This window comes from Limulus polyphemus, unplaced genomic scaffold (genome assembly GCF_000517525.1).
Source record: "Limulus polyphemus unplaced genomic scaffold, Limulus_polyphemus-2.1.2 Scaffold3934, whole genome shotgun sequence".
NCBI lineage: Eukaryota > Metazoa > Arthropoda > Merostomata > Xiphosura > Limulidae > Limulus > Limulus polyphemus.
In genome coordinates this window covers 30,714-36,713 of record NW_013669544.1, presented here as the reverse complement: position 1 = coordinate 36,713, position 6,000 = coordinate 30,714, and the positions used below count along the sequence as shown (strand labels likewise).

Genomic DNA, 6,000 nt, shown 5'->3' with positions numbered 1-6,000 from the left:
AAATTCGAGAAGTGAGCGACACAACATCCTGTGCAACAACAAACAAAAATATTGGGGTACATTATCGGCTACAACAAAAATGGTCGAATAACCTATAATGTAATGTTTTCTTATGTCGGTGCTAGGGCCGGTAATCTACCGATGTATCAAACCACGAATTTTCAAACCTTACAGATCGGTCACTCTAACCAGCATTCCATGCCGCACCTCTTTAATAATAAAAATAATCTCCAATTTCTAACAATTTGAATCTTAATAAACATCATACAAACGGTTCTAATAAACTGTATTAACAGTTTGTTTGTTTTTGAATTTTGCGCAAAGCTACACGAGGGTTATCTGCGCTAGCCGTCCCTAATTTAGCAGCATAAGACTAGAGGGAAGGATTGACCGTCACATTTTAACGCCCCCACGGCTAAAAGGGCGAGCATGTTTGGTGTGACGGGGATTCGAACCCGCGACCCGCAGACTGCGAGTCAAGCGCCCTAACCATCTGGCCATACCGGGCCTTTTTTAGAACATATGTCCTTCACCAGTGTTATTATAGTGAAAAATTTTTATTTTCTTCAACGAGAGCCACACAGACTGTTTTCTTTTTTGGTTGTTGTTGTTAATTTTTTTCTATAACCTAATGATGACTAAAAGGCTACCATTCGATTTCTACAATTTAGGCATGAAGTCAGTTTGGTGGTTACGATAATATTCAACCACAGATTAAGCAAACTCAAGGCTTACATATACTCACCAAATGTTTTGGTTAAAGGCGTTTAATCACACGTAATAAAAATGCTTCTTTGGTAAAAAATCATAATTAAATTCATAAATCAACAGAAAAAATTATTTGTTTGTATTAAATGCAAAGCTACACAATAGTCTATTTTTGTCCTGTTCACTGACGGGAATCGAAATTCGGAACTTAGCATAATAAGTCCATAACCTGGTATAAAATGCCAATAACTATATAGTTTTCACTTCGTGGAATTATATATATATAGTAGCAACCGGCATTACAACAGTAATATTACACCAGTTCAAAACTGACCTACTTAGGCACATCATAGCCACAATAGAATTATCAGAAATAAAACTACCACATTAACTGAAATCCAAATATTGGCTCATATATACGATACTCTTAGAAATCCATTAATTCACCAGGACCTAAAGATCTGCGAAAATTCGTCCTCAAACAAGGTATAAATCAGATCGATGTGTACAATAATTAAAATCTGAAACAAAACTAGTCAGTGAAAGATACGTTTTCTGCTTTGTGCGTAAAGCTTCTTACTAAATTTACTTTTTATGGTATGCATTTGTGCCTTCTAAATGTATTAAAAGTTATAACATTACGCGTGTGCACCTAAACAATTATTCTACAGTTTCGTTCGTTTGTGCTTGCTAGTTAAAAACAAAAAGCCACTTTCTAACTATCACAGCAAAACTAAAACACCGGCACATAAACATGCATGTAGTGTAATTACAGCCATGTTTTTTTTTTAATAGTAACTCGATTTGGCGACATTACATATTCAAAGATAGCATCCCATATCACTCTCTCTCTCTTGTGTTGTTTATCGTAATAATTCAGTTTTAGCTTTCACTGCTCTAAATATATATGTTACAGACTGTTATGAGAGTAAACAGAAATCTCTTCCAACTTAAATGGCGCCGGATTTCTGTCACTGCGCAAGGCAGAACCAGGTTGCAGGTAGAGAAAAAAAAAGAGCATAAACGGTTCTTTAAAAATAACTACATACAGTTACCGACTGCAACAACAAACATTTCTCAGTGGTGCTAAATGTTTTTGCAGCCCATCTGTTTTTTTTTAAATTACGACAGTCTAAGTGAAATAGACAATTTGGCTTTCCAACGTATAATACTTCCCACTGAATTTTTAGAACCCCCTGTTCTTATCCGCATATTTGTTTCTCACAACTTGGGCTGACTGTGTTGAGGCAGGCAAGTAATCCTATTACTATTTTACTTTCATAACTCTGCCGAAGACTTGAGTTCTCTTTGAAAGGAAATTTTTACATTGAATAATCATATTTTAATACTATAATTTTAAAAATATTTTTGTAGCGTTAATTATGGAACATTTGAACCTAAATATGCACGATTATTTTCTTTATGTTAAACATGTTTGTTGTATATGAAGATAAACATATCTGATATTTCTATAATCTTTATGAAGTAAAAATATGTACGAACCTTCTATAAATAATTTTCCTCAAGTTAAATACACGTTTGACCTTAAAAGTAGATACGTCTAAACAATCTGTAAGACGAACACGTTCCATATTCACAAATTATTAATGTTGGATACTTCTGCACGATAATCACACATTAAAACGTTGTTAATATTGATTTAATAATTATTCATATAGGTTTTATCTTGTATACAAAGGCAGACAACAGGATTGACTGGAAAGTCGAAGAGAACTTACTCTATCGAAATTTAATTAAATTCTTTTACCAGTGAAGTTTTGATTTATGAAGTAAAAAAAATATATGAGCATGATATTTAAATTAATTACATTTTTTCAGCGCAGTGAATTTTATCTTCTAAAGTGCATTTCCTTTTCTTCTTAAATGTGACAGTATAAGGTTAATTTCTACATAATGTATGGAGGAGTAAAATTCTGGATGACGCATGTTGACTACCTGGATGGGCAAACAGCCCCCCCCCCCCCAAGCTTCCATTTTTTTAAAGTATTTATTGGCTTCAATATAACGTTAAAAGCGTCTTAAGCACGCTTTTAAAGCTACTTAAGCACCAAATTACTTGCAGGTTTATGATCCTTTTAGTAACATGATCCCATATAATTTATGATTCACACAAAACAATTAAATAAAAATACCATCAGGATTGGAATAAATCCCACCAACTATTCCTGAGATTCCCTATATAATTTCCATAAAACAATTTGGTGAATTCACCCAACGTCTGTGGTAAATGTTTTGCAGTGAGTGTTGGAATAGGGAGAAACACAATATCAATCAGTATGTTGTAATATGTGGACCTCACCTATAATGGACTGTTTAAAACAAGCCAATCATTTTAGGGTTGAATACGCTTAATGTCCGTTAGAGCTTTACCTGCAGCCTCCCACTGGCATAGCGGTATGTCTGCGGACTTACAACGCTAGAAACTGGGTTTCGATACCCGTGGTGGGCAGAGCACAGATAGCCCATTGTGTAGTTTTGTGCTTAACTTCAAACAAACAAACGTTACCTTCATTATATTTTTTTTTGAGCATCGTAGTGAATATTGCAGTAAAGGAACCCCAGAATAACTCTTCATCTTCCAACGTTTCGGCTTACGCCTATTTCTGGGTGAAGCGTTTGACAGCAACACAAATATTAAACCTCAAGGTGCACACCATTTAACTAAAGAAGAACAGGATAAATTGTCAGTAACAATAAGTTAACTGTGGAAAAGTAAAAAGTAGTTAAAAGGGAAACCGAAAGCAAAATGTAACATGCGTCGAAAAACAGGCCATGAAATCTTTAAACTTAAACACGCAATAAAAACATTAAATATAAGAAAAAATAATGTCACAACTGCGATGAGCAAAAAAAGAAGAGGCAGTAAGGATCTAAAACTGACAAACCTCATCTTCAATGAAACATACTCACACTTAAAACTACCCAACAACCAACACAGAAAGAAACATATCAATCAGTTACTGTACTAGTTACTCAACCTAATAACCAGAATGTGTAAAACAATAAAAGTACACGATATCACGAACCCTTAAATGTATAACTGGCTTCTCAAAAACAAAGAAAGAAGATTGCCCTCTTTACGTAATTATAAATGGTAGACTTGCATCTCTTGACAAAACACCTTGTCAGCATATGTCCACTAACACGTACGAAACCCCAGAAAAAACGTAAATACAACCCCAAAACAAAACAACAAAAGAGACACAAAAGTTAATCTCGTTAGCTACTAATCTATTCAGTAACTTAGCCACAAACGACACCTTTCAACTACTCCGACAATGACTAGAAACTGATAAGATCTTAGTACCTAACTACAACTCTCCTATAGCTAACCACCTTCTGTGTCTGGAACTCGGGGCTGCGCTCTTCATCAGATCTCGGCATAGGGTTTGAAACGTTGCCTCCAAAGCTAGACAGAAGTCACAATGTGTATAGTTCCAGCAGGACCCGTATTACACTAACAGAAAATTGGTATAAAATTGAGATCAAGTCCTTCGCCAGAACTTAGTAATTTGTTCATGGAACAGTTTGAAGATAACGCCATACAAAGACTTCCACTTAAACAGGAAACTGGCACTGGCACGTTGATGACACTTGACAACTTCGTCACTTGTTCACACCGTACAGACAGAGCTGACGACTTTCTAACCAATGTGAATAATCGACACTCAGCCATGAGAAAAATTAGGAGGGATTTTCCTTTCTGTAGATATAACGATCACGAAAACAAACAACTACTTTTGTCACTGAGGTGAACATAAAGCAAACTGATACTGGTCAGCATGTAAATAACTTATCAAACCACCTCAACAGCGAAACGAATGGTGTCGCAAACTGATACTGGTCAGCATGTAAATAACATATCAAACCACTTCAACAGCGAAACGAATGGGGGCGCAAACTGATACTGGTCAGCATGTAAATAACATATCAAACCACTTCAACAGCGAAACGAATGGTGTCGCAAACTGATACTGGTCAGCATGTAAATAACATATCAAACCACTTCAACAGCGAAACGAATGGTGTCGCAAACTGATACTGGTCAGCATGTAAATAACATATGAAACCACCTCAACAGCGAAACGAATGGTGTCGCAAACTGATCACTTTCTGGGATACATAATTTTTGTAACACAAAGAAAGAAAACGCCCTTATGACAATAACACTAATTAAAATGGGTATTCCTAGAAGTAGTACTTCAAAGATTGAAAGCAATAAAATAATAAATAGCAGAGGGAAAGTAACCTGTAGTCATACAATGACTTATTCCTATTAACCTGAAAGTCTTCAAAGTAAGTTTAGAGAATCTGCATAAAACGTGAGATCGGGACTGTTTTCAAAAACCACGACATCTTGATATCCCAGCTAGTGCACAAATAAAAAAAATTTCTCACGATACATTAACATTTAAACAAACAAAACAAATCGACTATTTCATATAATTGCAGTAATGAGTACATTAGGAAAGCAAAGAGACTGCTTAAAGTGAGCGTCTAAGATCATAAACATTACACAAGACACTGTAACATCAGCACTTCTGTGGTTGTATTAGCATGCTAGAGAAACAAACCATCAACTGCAGTGTAAAAATGCCAGGACAATTAACAAGAGTCACAACTGAAGAAAATAACAATTAAAGAAGCCTTCGGCATCTATTTAACTAATAACCTTCTCAGCAAACGAAGCACTAAAGTTATTAGTACTGGAAAACATAAATACAACATGTGAAGCAATCATTAATGGACAACATCCCAGTCCAGTGAACAATATTTCTATCTACTGTTCCTAAGGTCCCGGATCCAACTCCCACTGATTGTTTTTATCAGGAATATGGTAGTAGATTTGCGGCCAAAATGTAGTGTTAAGATATTATGTTAGATTAGTCAAAATACTATAAAAATAATATAAGTTGACTAATAAGTAAAGTAATTATAAGGCAACATTTATTGTTAACCAAAATCAAGAAGTACTTTTTAAACTGTCCGTTCTTTGCAAAGAAACTGTTTTTCTGTACAGACTGCCTTTCTTAATTAAAGGAACTTTGAACCATGGAAGTATTTTCTTGACCTAACTATATACTTTACAAAAAAAAGACCTCTATGGAAAAAAGCATTTGAAAGTATTTCCAAGTTTTAATAAAGCACAAAACAATAAAATTGTTTCAGAACATTGTTGGTTTCTTTAAAGAGTCACCAACTAGTAACAATACTTAAGAGTGTGTCTTCCAGATATTACTATGTTATTTACTGAAGAAAAATCAGCTAAAA

The 6,000-nt window shown here is 34.8% G+C and overlaps 1 protein-coding gene across 4 annotated transcripts in view; it reads right to left on the bottom strand.

Moving 5' to 3' along the window:
* Positions 1–6,000, bottom strand: part of LOC106470308 (protein SSUH2 homolog) — a 100,472-nt gene that overhangs the window by 65,527 nt on the left and 28,945 nt on the right. The window contains exon 1 of one of the 4 annotated variants that reach the window (XM_022398912.1): positions 4,037–4,062. The exons of 2 other annotated variants lie outside the window; for them this stretch is intronic. The gene's annotated coding sequence lies outside the window, so the exon portion shown is untranslated. Of the gene's footprint in view, positions 1–3,614; positions 3,634–4,036; positions 4,063–6,000 lie in introns of those variants that run through there. One more of the 4 variants, XM_022398913.1, reaches the window with a different exon arrangement.